Below are 19429 nucleotides of genomic sequence, written 5' to 3'. Positions count from 1 at the left end.
TTAAGCTTGCCCGAGTCATGCTGCCATCTCCACCCCCAAGTCGCACTGCAATCTCCACACCCACTCTCCCCCTGAGTCGTGCTACCGCCTCTCCCCCTCACCCACCTGAGCTACGTTGCCGTCTTTCCCCCTTCTTGCCTGACTGTTCCACACTAATGTCTCTCCCCCTCACCCACACAAGTTGCGCTGCCTCTCTTTCCCCCCCCCCCCCCCACCAGGGCTGGAAGAATGGTCTCTTTCTCAGTTCCCTTGCACTCGCACTGGTACAGTGGTTTCAGCTGTGTGGGGGATTATGGGTCATGACGATGGCAATTGGGCTGCTGCTGGCTGACTGAAAGCACCGCAACACTGGACGGGCATCAGTATAGGTGATTTGAAGATGCTTATAAAGTAGCGAAACGCGACAGGTACATGGGAGTTGAGCAACGGTTGTGTCAGGTCATGTTTGGTGCCAAACACTTTGATGAGTAGATGTCATCTACTGAAAAAAGTGCCGGTTTTTGGAATTTACTGTTTTTTGTAATTCTGGATATATGGTTAGGCACCTGTATAATAATTTGTTAATTCAGAAATCATCTTACAAATGCATTAAGACTTAATTCTCCTTGACATGAGGTCTGGTTTTCTTGACTTAGCTCAAGCCACAAAAACCAACAAATTCTGTCACTGAAAACATGAAACTCAGAATGCACCGTTACCATTTTTTACATTTCTAATGGTCCTCCATCAGCCAGCTCCCCACCATGACTACCAGCCCCCCCACATCTCCATCGGGCACACAAAACTCAAAATGGTCAACCAGTTTACCTATCTCGGCTGCACCATTTCATCAGATGCAAGGATCGACAATGAGATAGACAACAGACTCGCCAAGGCAAATAGCGCCTTTGGAAGACTACACAAAAGAGTCTGGAAAAACAACCAACTGAAAAACCTCACAAAGATAAGCGTATACAGAGCCATTGTCATACCCACACTCCTGTTCGGCTCCGAATCATGGGTCCTCTACCGGCATCACCTATGGCTCCTAGAACACTTCCACCAGCGTTGTCTCCGCTCCATCCTCAACATTCACTGGAGCGCTTTCATCCCTAACGTCGAAGTACTCGAGATGGCTGAGATTGACAGCATCAAGTCCACGCTGCTGAAGATACAGCTGCGCTGGATGGGTCACGTCTCCAGAATGGAGGACCATCGCCTTCCCAAGATCGTGTTATATGGCGAGCTCTCCACTGGCCACCGTGACAGAGGTGCACCAAAGAAAAGGTACAAGGACTGCCTAAAGAAATCTCTTGGTGCCTGCCACATTGACCACCGCCAGTGGGCTGATATCGCCTCAAACCGTGCATCTTGGCGCCTCACAGTTCGGCGGGCAGCAACCTCCTTTGAAGAAGACCGCAGAGCCCACCTCACTGACAAAAGGCAAAGGAGGAAAAACCCAACACCCAACCCCAACCAACCAATTTTCCCCTGCAACCGCTGCAACCATGTCTGCCTGTCCCGCATCGGACTTGTCAGCCACAAACGAGCCTGCAGCTGACATGGACATTTACCCCCTCCATAAATCTTCATCCGCGAAGCCAAGCCAAAGAAGAAAAATGGTCAGTACTGCTGTAATGACTAGTCTGCCCCATAATCTTAAACTTCAACAGAAATAGATTCCACTCTTAAGATTTTAAAACTAGTTGAATAATTATGCATGCTTCTTTTGTTATTTTTTTCAGATTTCCCAGTAGTTCCTCACTATTCCCCTGAAATCGGTGCTCAACACAATGACCTTTACCATGCAGAGATCAGAAAAAAAACCAGAACAAATACTTGGATATTATCTCATAATTTTCTGGAAGAACTAGGCAATATCTTCAAGTGGACTGAAAAATGTCACATGGTAATTGTTAAGATATATCCAAGGGTTAAAGAAATGGAACAAAGATATCGGACCAGCTGTAAAGGGAGGTAATGAGAGAGCTAAGAATTATAATACACTCTACATCAACAAGTCCAAACACTACCCAGTGACAAATTACAAAGCATATAGAATGCTAAACTGCATTGCCAAGTTGATAGAATTTAAAACTAAGATCATTGTGTTGCAGTTGCTCTATTCATAATCGAGCCAAATTTTCAACACAGCATTTGTTCTGGCCAACAAGCTTCAAGGTAAACATTGAATGGAAATTGTTCAGAGAAGACAGATAGGTATTAATGGACTGAGAAATAAATGGAAACATTTCATGGGATTGGCATACTGGGTGCAATATATGACATGGTGGCATTGTGCAAAACAATTATGAAACCAAAATGAGGTTAACCACATGCCAGTAAAAAACAATGCAATATGTGAGTACAGAAAGACTAAAGAAATTGAAATAGCTTCTGAAACATACCCATGGACAAATACAAAAGTTAAAGGATCATTGCAATTCAGAGCTGTCAGAAGGTATGCACAACTTTAAGTGTGAAACTTTGAATCAGGAGTCAGGCAAAACTGCCAAAGAGTGCATAGTCTTGATGAAGGATCTAGCTCAGCATGGAAACTACTGGACCCGGTGCTATGTGGTCAGTTTCTAGGTCAATTGGTGAGCAAACTCATTTAAAGTTACTAAACACACAGAATCCTACATTAGTGCCAACATGCAAAACTGCGATGTCTGTGGAGCTGGCAGTGATGAGTGCCAAAGAAAATCATTTAATGCAGGATACAATTACAATTGCAGTTTAAATTCAAAGAGTGATTGTGAAGTGAAGAGCTCCTACGCAGAATCTGAAGCTCGTGGATGTGACTGGCACAAACTGGTGCTATAAATTAATGGACTCCATCCACATCATGTGTTTGTTTAAAAGGATAAAATTTTGTAGGGGCCTGTGAACAACATAATTATTAAGCACACAAGCCTAAAACCAACATAGTGAATCACAGAAATTCTAACTTTGTGATTTGTTTTAAAAGAAATTTTCCTAACAAGAAACCAGAGGGCAAAAATTTACACAGTGCTGAGAATTGGTCTTATAAACCATTTACTTACAACACCAGCAGCATTATGGGGAGCAGAAAGTGTGTGGTAAATGAATTAGAGCTAGGGTCAGTATATCAACATGAGCATAAATAGAGCACATTTTTAAAATATAGGGAATGCATTAGGTTCAGCCAAGTACCAATATCGCAGCAGTGAACTTTGTATATTGAGCTGATGATGTAAGATAAAAAGAACAAGTAAATGTACAGAATATAAACATAAGAGCATTACAGCACAAGCCCATCAACCCATGATGTTGTGCTGACCTCTGTAAACCTACTCCACAACAATCTAATCCTTCCCTACCTCACATCCATAATCCTCTATTTTCTTACATCAATGTGCCTATCTAAGACTCTTTTGAATGTTCCTCTTGTATCCAGTCTCCACCACCACACCCAGCAATGCATTCCATGCATTAGAGGGAGGGCTTCAGGTTTCTGGATCATTGGGCTCTTTTCCAAGGAAGGTGGGATCTGTTCCGACAGGACGGTTTGCATCTGAACTGGAAGGGGACTAATATCCTTGCAGGGAAGTTTGCTAGTACTGCTCCGGTGGGGGGGAGAATCAGAGTTCCAGAACTGATAGAGGAGTGGAGGAGGGAAAAGATTATGTTAAAATTGCATGCACTATTAGAAATCAGCAGGTTGAATGCAGTGGAATGTGGTTGTCAGGTGCATCCATTTCATCTGAGTATTGCAGATGAGGAGAGGGGGGAAGAGAGGAGTGCCATTGCTCATCAGGGAAAATATCACAGCTGTGCTCAGGCAGGACAAACGAGAGGGCTCATCTACTGAGACTATATGGGTGGAGCTGAGGAACGAGAAACGTATGACCACACTAATGGGGTTGTATAATACTCCACCCAATAGTCAACGAGAATTGGAGAAGCAAATCTGTAGAGAGATAGCGGACAGCTGCAGGAAACACAAGGTTGTTATAGTAGGAGATTGACTGTGAATCCCATACTGTAGAAGGGCTAGATAGCTTGGAGTTTGTCAAATGTGTTCAGGAAAGTTTTCAAAATCAATATATAGAGGTACCAAATCCAATGATAATGATTATGGTTGCAATGCCTTAACATTTGATTATACTTGGCTGCCACAGAGCAGGGCACTGCAGCATGCAAATCTGTAATGGAGACTTGCAGCCTCAGGGAATGCCTAATGTGCTGTTTACATCAACTTTAAAGTAAAAAAAACCTTTTCCTTTATCCATGTGTTGTCTTAAGAACTCACAAAGATGATTCACCAACAAGATATAGTGCAATACTGAATCTCCTATTAGGGAACGAGACAGGACAGGTGACAGAAGTACGTGTAAGGGAACATTTTGGGTCCAGTGATCATAATGTGATTAGTTTCAAGTATGGAGAAGGATAGATCTCGGCCTCCGGTTGAGATTCTAAATTGGAGAAAGGCCAATTTTGAGGAAATGTGAAAGGATGTAGAATGTGTGGATTGAAATAAATTATATTCAGGCAAGGATGTGCAAGGTAAGTGGAGAACCTTCAAAGTGAAATTTTGAGAGTACAGAGTTTGTATGTTCCTGTCAGGATCAAAGGCAAGGTTAGAAGGTATAGAGAACCTTGGTTTTCGAGGATTATTGGGGATCTGGTTCAGAAAAAGAGAAAGGTGTATAACTGGTGCATAATAGGCAACATGGAGCAAATTAGGTACTTCTTTGGCTTGGCTTCGCGGACGAAGATTTATGGAGGGGGTAAAAAGTCCACGTCAGCTGCAGGCTCTTTTGTGGCTGACAAGTCCGATGCGGGACAGGCAGACACGGTTGCAGCGGCTGCAGGGGAAAATTGGTTGGTTGGGGTTGGGTGTTGGGTTTTGCCTCCTTTGCCTTTTGTCAGTGAGGTGGGCTCTGCGGTCTTCTTCAAAGGAGGTTGCTGCCCGCCAAACTGTGAGGCTCCAAGATGCACGGTTTGAGGCGTTATCAGCCCACTGGCGGTGGTCAATGTGGCAGGCACCAAGAGATTTCTTTAGGCAGTCCTTGTACCTTTTCTTTGGTGCACCTCTGTCACGGTGGCCAGTGGAGAGCTCGCCATATAACACGATCTTGGGAAGGCGATGGTCCTCCATTCTGGAGACGTGACCCATCCAGCGCAGCTGGATCTTCAGCAGCATGGACTCGATGCTGTCGACCTCTGCCATCTCGAGTACTTCGACGTTAGGGATGAAAGCGCTCCAATGGATGTTGAGGATGGAGTGGAGACAACGCTGGTGGAAGCGTTCTAGGAGCCGTAGGTGGTGCCGGTAGAGGACCCATGATTCGGAGCCGAACAGGAGTGTGGGTATGACAACGGCTCTGTATACGCTTATCTTTGTGAGGTTTTTCAGTTGGTTGTTTTTCCAGACTCTTTTGTGTAGTCTTCCAAAGGCGCTATTTGCCTTGGCGAGTCTGTTGTCTATCTCATTGTCGATCCTTGCATCTGATGAAATGGTGCAGCCGAGATAGGTAAACTGGTTGACCGTTTTGAGTTTTGTGTGCCCGATGGAGATGTGGGGGGGCTGGTAGTCATGGTGGGGAGCTGGCTGATGGAGGACCTCAGTTTTCTTCAGGCTGACTTCCAGGCCAAACATTTTGGCAGTTTCTGCAAAGCAGGACGTCAAGCGCTGAAGAGCTGGCTCTCAATGGGCTCTTTGCAGACGATGCCGCTTTAGTTGCCCAAATTAGGTACTTAAGGAGTATAAAAAATGCAAGAAAACCCTAAAGAAAGAAATCAGAAAGGCTAAAAGACACAAAGTTGCTTTGGCATACAACATGAAGGAAATCCTAAGGGTTTCTACAGGTATATAAGAGCAAAAGGATAGTAAGGGACAAAATTGATCCCCTTGGAGATCAGAATGGTTGGTTTTGTATGGATCCAAAAGAGATGGGAGAGGTCTTAAATGGCTTTTTTTTTCCCAATCAGTATTCATTCAGGAAAAGGGCACAGAGTCGTGGGAAGTAAGGAAATCAAGCAATGAGGTCATGGAAAGCATACAGATTAAAGAGGAGGAGGTGCTTGCTGTCCTAAAGCAAATAAAGGAGGATAAATCCCAGGGCATGACAAGCTATTTCCTCAGACCTTAAGGGAGACTAATGTAGGAATTGTAGGGGCTCTGGCAGAAATGATAAAAATGTCCTTAGCTATGGATTGGAGGGATGTTCATGTTGTTCCATTGTTTAAAAAAGGCTCCAAAATTAACTGTGAAAATTATAGGCTGGTGTGCCTGACATCAGTAGTTGGTAAATTATTGGAAGGTGTTCTCAGAGATTGAATATCCAATTATTTGGATAGCTAGAAACTGACTAGGGATAGTAAGCATGGCTTTGCATGTGGTAGGTTGTGTCTTACAGAGTTTTTTTGAGGTTACCAGGAAAGCTATGGACTTTAGTAAGATCTTTGATAAGGTCCCACATGGGAGGTTAGTCAAGAAGATTCATTTGCTAGGTATTCATGCTGAAGTTGTAAACTGGATTAGACAATGGCTGGATGAGCGAAGCCAGAGAATAGTGGTGGATGATTACTTCTCAGACTGGAGGCCTGTGACTAGTGGTGTGCCTCAGGGAACAGTGCTGGGATCATTGTCGATGGAAGAGGAGTGGCACAGTTGACATAGTGGTTAGCCCAACGCCTTTACAGCACCAGCAATTGGGTTAGGGGTTTGAATCCCGTGCTGTCTGTAAGGAGTTGGTACATTCTCCCCGTGTCTGTGTGGGTTTTCTCCAGGGGCTCTGATTCCCTCCCACCTTTCAAAAATGTACGGTGTAGGTTAATGGGGTGTAAATTGGGCAGCACGGATTCATAAGGACAAATTGGCCTGTTATAGTGCTGTATGACTAAATTTTTTAAATCAACATTTTAAAATAAATTTAAATTGTTTGTCATCTATATCAATGATCTGGATGATAATGTGGTAAATTGGATCAGCGAGTTTGCTGAAAACACTAAGTTGGAGGTATTGTTGACAGCAAAAAAGGTTTTAAAAGCTTGCAGAAGGATTTGGACCAGCTGGGAAAAATGGGCTGAAAAATAGCAGATGGAATTTAATGTAGCTTGGAAGTGATGCTGCAACTGTTTAAGGCATTGGTGAGGCCAGGTTTGGAGTATTGTGTTCAGTTTTGATCTCCAAATTATAGAAAGGATATAGATAAGGTGGAACACGTACAGAGAAGATTTACAAGAATGTTGCCTGGTTTACAACATCTAGAGTTTGGAAAAAGATTAAGGAGACTGGGTCTTTATTCATTGAGAGGGGGTTTGATAGAGGTATTTAAAATTATGAAGGGAATAGATAGACTAGACATGAGTAGACTCTTTCCCCTGAGGGAAAGGATGGTTGGAGCAAGAGTGCATAAGTTAAGGGTAAGGGGCCAAAACTTTAGAAGAAATATTAGAGGATGCTTCTTCACTCTAAGAGTGATGGCAGAATGGAATGATCTTCCAGAGGAGATAGTTGCTGCAAGGTCCTTTCTGTCATTTAAGAGAAGGTTGGATGTGTACATGGATGTGAGTGGGTTGGAGGGTTATGAGTGGAGAGTGGGAGGGGGTAATTATAGTGGAGTTGTTCAAATGAACCAGTGCGGACTCAAAGGGCTGATATGGCCTGTTTCCGCGCTGTAAACGGTTATATAGTTAAAAGTGTAAGGTGTTGCATTTTGGAAGGACAAACAAAGAATTGACATAACTGGTTAATGATAGGGCACTGAAGTGTGCATTAGAACAGAGGGATTAGGGAATACAGATGGATAAGGTTGTAAAGAGAACTTTTGCCATGTTAGCCTTCATAAATCACAGTAGTAAATACAGGAATTGAAATGTTATGTTAAAGTTCTGTCAAACATTTCTGAGGCCAAATTTGGAGTATTCTATGCAGGAAGGATATCAATGATAGAAAGAGCACAGAAAAGAATGACTAGAATGTCGCTTAGATGTCAGGAAAGGAGTTGCAGGGAAAGGTTAAACAGGATAGGACTTTATTCTCTGGAGTGCAGAAAAATGAGGGGAGATTTGATAAAGGTATTTAAAATTATGAGTGGGATAGACAGACTAAATGTAGATAGGCTTTTTTTTCCATTGAGGATAGATAAGATACAAACCAGATGACATGGGTTAAAAATGAAAGAGGAAATGTTTAGGGTGAACATGAAGGGGAACTTCTTCACAGAGTGGTGGGAGAGTGGAATGACCTTCCATCTGAGGTGGTGAATGCGGGCTCAATTTTAACATTTAAGAGGAATTTGGACAGGTACATGGATTAGAGAGGTATGGAGGACTATTGACTGGGTACAAGTCAGTGGGACTAGGCAAAACAAATGGTTCGACATGGACTAGAAAAGCCAAAGAAACCTGTTTCTGTGCTGTAATGTTCTATGGTTCTATCTGTGGTTCTAAAGTTATTGAAACATTAGATGTGCAATTTAATGATTGATGCCACGTAACACTTTGCTGTAATAAAATTTGCAATGATCTTCAATATGTTCCTGCAGAGGCAGATAATTCTGTGTTCGTCAAGTATTAACCTTGGGAGAGACTGCCAAATCCTGCATATGGAGTTAAGTTGAATAAATTCACATTTTCAAAATTAATTTTTAACTTTGATGATTTGACTCGTGATTTAGGCAGAAGATAGTAATATTGAAAAATAAATTGATATAAAAAATATATAATTGTCAGAATTGAACATTTCAAAGCACAATGTGTCATAAAACAAAATTTCAGCTACTTTTCTCAATGGATAAATGTTAAAATAAGAATAGCATGCCTTTAATCAGTATATGGGGCCACAGAAGACCTTGATGATGAGGATGGTGTCTACATACAATACCGCACTGATGGCAGCCTGCTCAACCTGAGGCAACAAGACATTGGAGCAACTCATTCAAGAGCCACACTTTGCCATTAATGCTGCCCTTGATGCTCATACAGAGACAGCCTTGCATTATATAATATCCTATCAGCCAACACTTCAGGAAGACTATCACCATGTTACCATCAGCAAGACTGAGCTGAAGGCCGTCCACCAGTTCAGCTACCTGGGGTGTATAATGGGTCTGCATTGGGCGTAGAAGAAGAGACAACGCACTGAATTGTTTTCCAGCATTTATTCGCTCCCCTTCAGAAGACAAAATAATACAACCATCATTATTTTCTGGGTTTTCTTTCTTTTTTACCCCTTTGCTCTCTTAGCAAGGTAACAACAATGTCAGGAAGGGAAGGGTTCAGGAGATGCACAAGAGATGTGCATTGCCTAACTCAATCCCACCAGAAACATTAATAAAATGACAGTAAATACAAATAATTCATTGAGATAAAATTCACAAATATAGAATAGAGAATAGAAACCATTAAAACCCATTTTAACTCTGTTACACCTACTGCCACTGATTTTTTTTTCTAAAATGAGCTTCCAATACACAGAACATACAAAAGAAAACACTACAACTGACAATTTGCAAAGAAGCAGTATAAAGGAAACCCACACCAATGGTATCCCATAAGAATGAAGTGGGATGAGAGCAGTGCTTATCCCTCAATCCAGCAATTGGAAATAGGATGCCTTGTACACCCCACATGACCCCAACACTTGTGTAGTGCAGGTATGTGACTGGGAAGAACTTGAAACAGTGGAACATTTTACCAATAAAAAACTTTTATAGGCTATCTGATTAATGTTATAGTCAACAAGAACCTGAATACACAGATTTGTAACCAGCCTCAAGATTGGGCTTGTCCTGTGTGGTGATACCACTGTATTACGATTGGTTAGTATCTCTGAGATTATGGCTGGCCTGTCTCCGTGCTGACTGTACCAGTGGTTCTTCCCCTTGGAACACCCTAATAAAGGCAGTTATGCCTTGACTCCTCTCCAGTATAAATTCTGGACTCGGGCCAAGCAACATGAGTGTACAGATAGTTATAAGCAATTAAAAGCCTATCGTTTTGGCAACTTCTAGTTTTTGGAGTTATTGATGGTGCATCATCCTGAACAACATCCTGCCTGGACTTGGTTTGTATGAGTCTGTTCACAGGTTTGACAAAGTGACCAAATCATAACTTGACCTGTGGGTTTGGCTGTCTCCAAGGAGCTTGACAGTCACGGCTATCACAGAACTAAAATCACGGGTTACAGGATGAACTGCCATGTGTCTCACAGGTGAGACTGAGGTGTTCTGGTGGTCAGAAGTCACACTTGATACATCAGCAACATAATCTCCTGACAGACTTGGTACTTTATGTTGGCCAAGAGCGCTCTGTCACCAATTCCAATTTTGGATCCCTTAACTTTCTTGTTGTAAAGCTGAGCATGTCTGCTCTGCTCTTTTAAAACATGATCCTAGGCAATCACTTTTTATTCTTTTAGATCATTAATGAGACATGCCAATACTTTTCAGAACTTATCATCAAAGTCATGAACAGGTCGGGAGGGAACCTGGCCAAACATGAGGTTAAAAGGGAGGGAGGGAAGGGTATCCTGTTGTCTCATGGGCGGCGCAGTTATACATGAATGTCAGAGTTTGCAATCATCATGGCCAGTCGGATTTCTGTTCAAGGGCAATGCACAGATCATGCCACATAAGGTCCAATTGAATTGTTCCATGCTCCCATTGGATGGTAATGGGTTGTGTGTGATTTCCTGGGAAACCAAAAACACAGAAACACTGATCCCAGAGAACCTTTGCCACCTGCTTCACCATCTGGTCTTTACTTTGAAACGCCTTTGTGAAATGGTCAGTTATCAGCAGAACATTGATAGAATTGTTTCTGGAGTCTTTGGCCGACCAGAAGTCAATGCAGACTAGCTCCAGTGGCCTGATTGATGTTATGCTCTCCAGGGGAGCTCTTCCCTCAGGCTCAGTTGTCTTACTGACGCTGCATCACTGACATTAGTGAACATAGTATCTCACATCTCGTTCAAGCCTTGGCCAGAAAAACCTTTGTCTTGCCCAGCTGAGGCTCCTGAATTGACCCTGATGTCCGGCTTCATTGTGAAGTCCGTGCAGAACCTTGACCTTAAGTGAGTCAGGAACAACATATTGAAAGCGCTTTGCATTTATCTCTGGTCCCTCAAAATCCTGTTCAGCACATCATTTCTCACAGTAAGTCTTTCCCAGTGCTTTAAGTACCTTGTGTCGGGGACAGACTCTTTAAATCTTTCTCTCCTAGAAGGCCTCCAATGTTTATCAACCTAGAACATAACATGAGAAAGTGTTCTATTTTCCAACTGCTTACACCTGAGGTCTTTTTCGGTATAGGCAGGCAAGGTATCCAGTTCAGGTGGAATAAATTTAGGTTCTGTAATACCTCCACAGCAGAAGCCCTCGGACCAGTGTCCCGGTCAATGTGTGACTGAGGTAGAGCAGACATATCCTCTACTGCCACAGACTGAGCATGCATGTGCAGTGAATTGCATGAGGACTAGCCATTACTACTCATTGGAGTGTGTTTCTTGTTACCACTGGATGATCGGAAGATATTTCGGACTGAGGTTCTCGACATATCATTGACCTCTGCGAGAAGATCTACATATGGTTCAGCGAGCAGCCTGTGGCCAATATTCTCCTTGACAAATGGTATTCAGCTCATGGTATCAGCTACACTGTTCTTTCAAACTGGGAAGAACTTTAAATCAAAATTGTAACTCAGCAACTTGGAAGCCCAGCGTTGCTCACAACAGTCTAACTCAGCTTCATTAGAATGTGAGTCAACAATCTGTCTAGACTGTGAATTTGTGGCCTTTCAGCCAGTGATTGAACTTTATCACAGACTGCCAATTTCAAAGCCAGAAACTCTAATCATTGAGCCAGGTAGTTCCTTTGTGACTGAGGTAACGACTTTCTGGAAAAACCAATAGGTCTGGCTCGTTCTTTTCCCTCTGGAGTTTGAGACAGGACAGCTCTTAAGCCATCCAAGGATGCATCAGTTGACAGCATGAAGGGTCAGTTGGTCAGGTTGAGCCAGGATGATGCTGCAAACCAGTGAAGACTTCAGGTTTTCAAAGGCCTGTACCTGCTCTGATATCCAGTCGGACCCATACAACTTTCTGTTTGACAGTTTGGTTTTTAAATGTTTTCTTTTCCTTTAAACTCCTTTCAGCAGATCAAAGAGCGGCTTGGCGATGGCAGAATATCTAGGAACAAAGTGTTGAATGTAATTTATCATCCCCAAAAAAGATCTTAACTGCCTCTGAGACAGGATCACACCATCAGGCTCCATGAGGTCAGTGCTTGTCATGTTAGTGATGTTTTCCACTTTACTGTGGTCAGTTGAAACACCATTCTCATCTTTTACATGACCGAGAAACTTTACAGACCTCTGAAGGAAGAAGCATATTTTGGGGGCCAACTTCAAGTTATGGCACCGCAGCCTGTCAAACACCATCTCCTGATGGAGCAAAGGTATCACTTCATCAGGGGAAAACTCCACCAAATAATCCAAATAACATAGCAGTCAAGTGGATAAAACTCCTAGGGCCATTGCAGAGGCCCTGCGGCAGACGTGGTACTCATACAGGCCCATGGGAGTGGTAAAGGCGGAGTACATCCTGTCCTCCTCATTGAGTTGCATATTGTAATACCTGGAGGTCAAAACCATCATACTGAAAAGGCAGTTTCTTCCCAGTGCTGCCAAACAATCTGCCTGATGAGGGTGAGAGGCTTTCAATCTCTTTTTATTCGACCAGTGAAAATTTGTACAGATTAAGAGATCTCTGTTTCCCCCCCCCCCCCCCCCACCCTACCCCCCTCCCCACACAAGTACCAGTGGTGATGCGTCCTCACTCATCAATTTTCTGATGATTTCCTTTTCATCCATCTCATTCAGTGTCTGGTTAGGGGGCTTGATTGGAAGCCTGAATGGTTTACTGTCTGTATGTGGTGCACAAAGCCCTTGGTCTCCCCACAGTTGAGATGGTGGCATGAAAAGATGTCCTCATACTGAAAAACAAAGTCAGCCATCTTCCTCTTACAGTCCTCTGACATTTTCAATGACTCAATGTCGACGGCACTGAACCAATTGATCTGAGCTGGTCTTTGCTGAATTGACATCAGCATTGGGTGGTACAGCTGATTGGCTGCATCTGACTAGAGGAAGCTCTGAACACTTACAGACAACAGACAGTAGATGCTGGAGTAGGCCATTTGGCCTGTCGAGCCAGCACCGCCATTTATCGGATCATGGCTGATATTTCTCTTTCAATAACCAATCCCAGCCTTATCCCCATAACCCTTAACTCCCCTGCCCACAAAAGCCTTATCCAACTCTCTCTTAAATCTATCCAGCGAATCTTCCCCCACTACCCTCTGTGGCAATGCATTTCACAGATCCACAACTCTCTGGGTAAAAAAATTCTCCTCATTTCTGTCTTCAGTGGCCTTCCCTGTATTCTTAAACTATGCCCTCTAGTCTTAGTCTCTCCCATCATTGGGAACATGTACTCTGATTTCATCCTGTCAAGCCTTTTGATAATCCTAAATACCTCAATCATGTCTCCCCTCATCCTTCTAAACTCCAGTCTTTCTAACCTATCCGTGTATGACAATCCTGCAATCCCCGGAACTAACCTTGTAAACCTGCGCTGCACTCCCTCTAGAGCGAGTATGTCCTTTCTTAGCAGCATCCATGTCCTCGAGCGCTACATAGGAGTAGACATCAGCCAGTTTTGCATTGCATCTCAACATGACAGACCTGTCAAATGTATTAATGAGCTTCAATGGGACCCACCTGTTCCCCACAGTGGAGTTATAATCTTTGTGACCAGAACACCTTGAGGAGCTTAGAAGGATGGTGTGGGCTCTATCATGTTAGTGCTGCCTGGGGAAACAATGGTGTGTTTGGGCAGTTTTCCCCAGATGAGATCTTCACAACCAGGCTCGAGGCAAGTAGTTGAGTTACACCTGACAGTACTGACCTTCTGAAGAATATCTTCAGCTCTCCAGGGGGTTAGACCAGAGAGCATAGAAAGGAAATGTTGGGTTTCATTGCCTCTGGCTGGGCAGGGTCCGGACACCATCTTCCAATAGGACTCGCATAGCTTAGACTAATGCAGGATGTGTTTGATAAAACTGGTTCCTAGTATCAACTTATCATATTGTTCCAGGACAACTATGGTGGAGACAAATATCTTACAGCCATATACATCCATCTCTATGTCAAAAGTACACTTTAGTTTAACACAAAGTCCACCACATCCAACAAGGACATCGATCTGCTTTATGTCCGTAATTACCCCAGCCTTTCTCAGCATCATTTCTGCTATTTCACCGATGCTGCAGGCCATTGAGCCACTCATCACCACATGTGTGTAGAAAAGACTGTCAGTACTGCCAGCTTTGTGAATATTCTGATAACCAACAACTTCAGAGTCATTACACGAGTTTGAAAACTCTCTCAGCATCAGACGTGCTGTTGGTTTGGGAGTCCGGTGCGACTTGTTCTGCCTCCCTCCAAATGCAGGTTAGCGAGTTTCCCTCAGAGTGAGGTTGGAAGAAGCTATCAGCAGGGTAACTTAATCTGGTGTGGCCTGGGCCGAGGCAGGCAAAACCAGGGTTGGCGCCAGAATGCATGTTACTGGGGGACATTAGTGATTTTGAGGAGAGCTTGTTTAGCAGGAGTGGGGGGGCGCTAGTGGGGATCTGTCAATGAGGGGGGGAAGGGGGATGGTGCTGGCAAGGGCCTATGTGTTGCTAATGCCATTTGCCCCTCCGACGTGGGGAACAAGGGCGCTCTTTTTATTGCATCAGGTGTCACTTGACCCTACTAACGCTTGGCACATGCTAGTAACGTGGCCGGAGAGTCATTAGCATCCATCAATCTAGACGCCACTGATGCAGGAGGGAGTGGGGTGGGTCTGACACCCAGACTGTATGGGGGGGCACAACACCTCGTTTGTGGGAGCAATGCCTGTGGATGACCCCTCCCCCTTGGTACCAACCCTGGTGCGGACCTGCAGTGTGAAATTGTGGTGTGGCTTGGGTCATTACAGACCTTACAAACTGCTTCTCTGGGACGCCTCCATGAAATTCCCACCTCGCATCAGATGAGGGGTATCAATCTGCTACATTTACTTCATCATCTCCTGAAACATGTCCACCATACGAGTGAGAAGCCTCTCCTCTGACTATTGAAAATTCTGTGCCACAGCCAATACAGAGGCATAGCTTGACACATATTGCACTTCAACTTGAGCTGGGACATATGTACAAGAAGGCCAAGGAGGATGACACACATGACGCTGGCCTTGGAGAGAGGTCAGTGAGGGACTTGGAGCGTGGCATTGCTCAGACACTGCCAAATTTGATGATGGTAGATTGGGCTGCTCAGAGGTGACAGTCATGGTGTGGCTTTTTAATCTTTGTAACACCAGTGGTTCTGCTGCTCGCCCTCAACTCTCTCTGGTAATCGTCAATCCTCAGCTGAACATCACGTGAAGTCCATTTGTGAATTAGCTTACACTTTAATGTGCAGGATAGCTCTGGGTCAGGGCAGTGCTTGAAAAACATGAGCGTAACTTCATCATTCATGTTTTCCATCCGTTTTCCTCGTCTGCATCGACCCTCAGGGGCCAGGTCTGCTGCCTTGTTCAGCCTTATCCAGTAGTCAACTGAGTTTTCTCTGTTCTTGGATAGAGTAGCATAAAAATCAGTGAGAGGGAACATGAGGGGGAAATCACTGAAATATTGAAGGAGAACATTGTATATTCTTTCAGGTTCCTGGTTCACGTCAAGCTCAGGGTACAACGCAAGGCAATCTTCACAAAATCTTTGGCCTTGCCCATCAAATGGCTCATAATTTCTTCCATTTGGTCATATACAGGAATCTTTTGCTCTCTGAGATGGGTTTTAGTCATGCCAATCCAGTCCAAGACTGAGTGTTTGTCAGTGTTGTCACCTCTGAATGTCTGGAGTCCTTTATCAGGATTAAGATAGACTGCCACATGTGAATGATCCTCTCTTTTAACATCACATTGTAAGTTCCGGGTGGCAGAGGTAGCTAGGTGATCATTATTCTTGTTTACAATGCCAGCAGACCTCAGATCTGCCTTAATAGATTCCTTAATTTGACCACCTAATGCTTAACCATGTCTGTGAGATGGTGGATGGCATCCATATTGCTGCGAGGTGTGGAAGTATGGGGATCCTCTCTCACGGTCCCAGTACCAGGAGTACAACCAGTGAGAAAGGCACAAAGATCAGTGTGTACAAAGAAGTTGTACTGACCACCCCTCTGTACAGAGAGAAGATGGAATAGAAAGACAAGCAACTGTAAAGAACAAAAATGATTTATACAACAGTTCTTAGAGGTCTCTAACTCACCGAGGATAATCATTTTAAAACACTACACCCAAATCCACAGTCTTATATAAACTTGACCATACATTAATCTTGAAATGCAGATCGGAAAGGCAGCTCAGCATCCACAGCAATGAGCATCAAGCTGATCTGAAGATCAAAAGAGTCATAGCACCAGTGTAACTGGATCGCATCGGGTGTAGAAGAAGAGATGACTCACAGAATTGTTTTCCAGCATTTATTCACTCCCCATTAGAAGACAAAATAATAAAACCATCATTGTCTTCTGGGTTTTTCTTTCTTTTGTACCCCTTTGCTCCCTTAGCAAGGTAACAGCAGTGGGAGAGACAGAAAGAGAGGGGGTTAGGAGGTGCCCAAGAGATGTGCACCATCAAACTCATTCCCACCAGAAACATTATTAAAATGACAGATAAAAACAAGTAACTCTGAGATAAAATTCACAAATACAGAATTGAGAATAGAAATTATTAATACCAACGTTTAATTCTGTTACAGGTGCACCATCTTGTCAGATGCCACGATTGATATAGGTTGACCACAGACCAACAAAGGAAAACAGCACATTTGGCAGGTTGTACAAAAGAGTCTGGAACAACAAGCATCTGAAGAAAGGCACAAAGATCAGTGTGTACAAAGAAGTTGTACTGACCACCCCTCTGTACAGCTATGAGTCTTGAATCACCTACAATCACCATCTAAAACTCCTTGAGTCCTTCCACAAACTCTGCCTTGCAGTCTTCAACATCAACTGGAGTGACTTCATCACCAATGTTGAAGTCCTCAAACAGGTGGAGGTCACCACCATCAAGACTATGCTGTTTGAAGACACAGCTACACTGGGCAGGGAACGTCTCTAGGATGGAAGATCGCCTGTCAAAGATTGTGCTGTATGGTGAACTCTCCACTGGCTATGATAGATGGGCTCCAAAAAAGAGGTACAGGGTCTCTCTGAATAAATCCCTTGTTGCCTGTCACATTGACCATTACTAGTGGCCTGTTCTCACCTCCGATCACATTGCATGGCGACACACCATTCACCAGTCTGTCTCCTCCTTTAAGAACACTCAAAGGGCTGACCTTGAAGCCAAAAGGAGACGGAGGAAGAACTGTGATACAGCAGCACCAAACCCTGAACAGAATTTCCCTTGCAGCTGCTGTGACCAGGCATGTCTGTCCTGCCTTCGCCTCATCAGTCACCAGCGAGATTGCATCAGCCGTGGACAGCCCCCTTCCTAAATCTTCATTCGCGAAGTCAAGCCATGATATCCCACACCAACTTTTTTTGAATAATATTGTACCTAAAGAGCATTTTTAACTTCTAAACTTTTGAGATACAAGGTAATTATAGCCAGAAGTGAATGTACATCTTCAGCCAGCAAATCTTGAAATGTGTAAGCACCAAGGTAGCTTATTGAATTAACATTCATCCTTCTTAAACTATTCAAAAGGTTTACGCTAAACTGCAGAAACTATTCATTGTCATTGAATGTTGGTTCTAAGAATGAAACAGATATTCTATAAAAGCTGGTGTCAAGTTCCCACACATCGTGAGAAGAATGTCATAGGTCTTTTCCTGTTGTCATTTTTAGTTCTCCTCTGTACATTTTCTTCCTGAAGGGCATTAATATATTTATCTAGTCATCGAGTTGTGCGGCACAGGAATGGGCCCTTCTTCATTGCCAAATCTACCTATTGCCAGCTGCAGGGAACCATAGAGTTGAAACTCAAGGTCTCCATTCATCACCATTCCTTAGCATTCAACGATTTATTGTATATTGTCTTTTTAAAAATATTTTATTCAAATTTTCTATACATGTAATCGTGTCAAAATATAAAATATAATAATTGTACAATTATTATTAATTCCATGATGCATGATGGCTTTATAAAAATCCCTAAAAATAATAATGCAAAGTAAAAACTCCACCAATCCCCTCCCCCAAAATAAAAACCCCCAATAAGATAGAAAAGGAAGAAAGAAGGAAAGGAGGAAGGAAAGAAAGAAAGAAATATACAATTAGTAAAGAAAGAAAAAAGAAGCAGACTTGGTTGTCAAGGGATCACCACCTTTCATTCAATTCTAACCTTTGTTTATTTGTTCCAAGGAGTTAACGAGGTTTCACAAGGTTTAGGGAAAGCCATTTATAAATTCATATCTACAATATGTCAATATGGGCACCAAATTTTCAAAAATGTATCATTTTTTTTAAATTATATGTAATCTCAGGAGGTTCACAGCAATGAATTTCCACATGCCATCTTTCCAAACCTAAATGAGAATCCATTTTCCATGTCACTGCTATATATTTTATTGCAACTTCGAATGCAACTTTTACAAATTCTTTTTGATATAAATTTAGTTTCAATTTTGTTCTTATCCCTGAAATATTACCAGTAAAAACAACAATTCGATCCTGTGGAAATTTAACTCCTGTGGCTTGTTCCAAAAAATTTCCTTAGTCTATCCAAAATGGTCTTAATTTTGGACATGACCACATAGAATGTAAAAAAGTACCAATCTTTTGGCTACATCTAAAGCATTGATTTGAAAGATCTGACTTAAATCTATTTAATTTTTGTGGGGTAAGATATGTTTGATGAAAAAAATTATACTGAACCAATCAATATCTAACATTATTGTATTTGTCATACTAACTTGACATAATTCCGACATATGTTTCTCCACAATAATAATATTTAAATCTGTTTCCCATCTCTGTTAAGATCTATGAATTCTGTGTTTTTGAGTTTCCCTTTGCAATAATGTATACATTGCTGAGATAAATTTCTTAATAGATCCATTACAAATCAAGGTTTCTATTTCACTACTTTTAGTTAATAACATTGTTGGACCCAATTTATCTCATAAATCTGCTTTTATTTGATAATAACAAAACAAAATGTATTTTTTGTATCCTATATTTATTTTTTAATTGTTCAAATGGCATTTAAATTTCCTCCTTTATAACAATCTTCTAAATTTCAAATTGCCTTAGAAAACCAAATATTTACAAGTTGATTATTCATTGTAAATGAGATAAGTTTCTTTTGATTCAAAGTCATTTTAGCTAACACAGTGTTCCTCATTCTCCTTCCAATTTCAATAT

The sequence above is a fragment of the Narcine bancroftii genome, chromosome 5, assembly GCF_036971445.1.
Source record: "Narcine bancroftii isolate sNarBan1 chromosome 5, sNarBan1.hap1, whole genome shotgun sequence".
NCBI classification, from domain to species: Eukaryota; Metazoa; Chordata; class Chondrichthyes; order Torpediniformes; family Narcinidae; genus Narcine; species Narcine bancroftii.
This window is presented reverse-complemented; position numbering follows the sequence as displayed.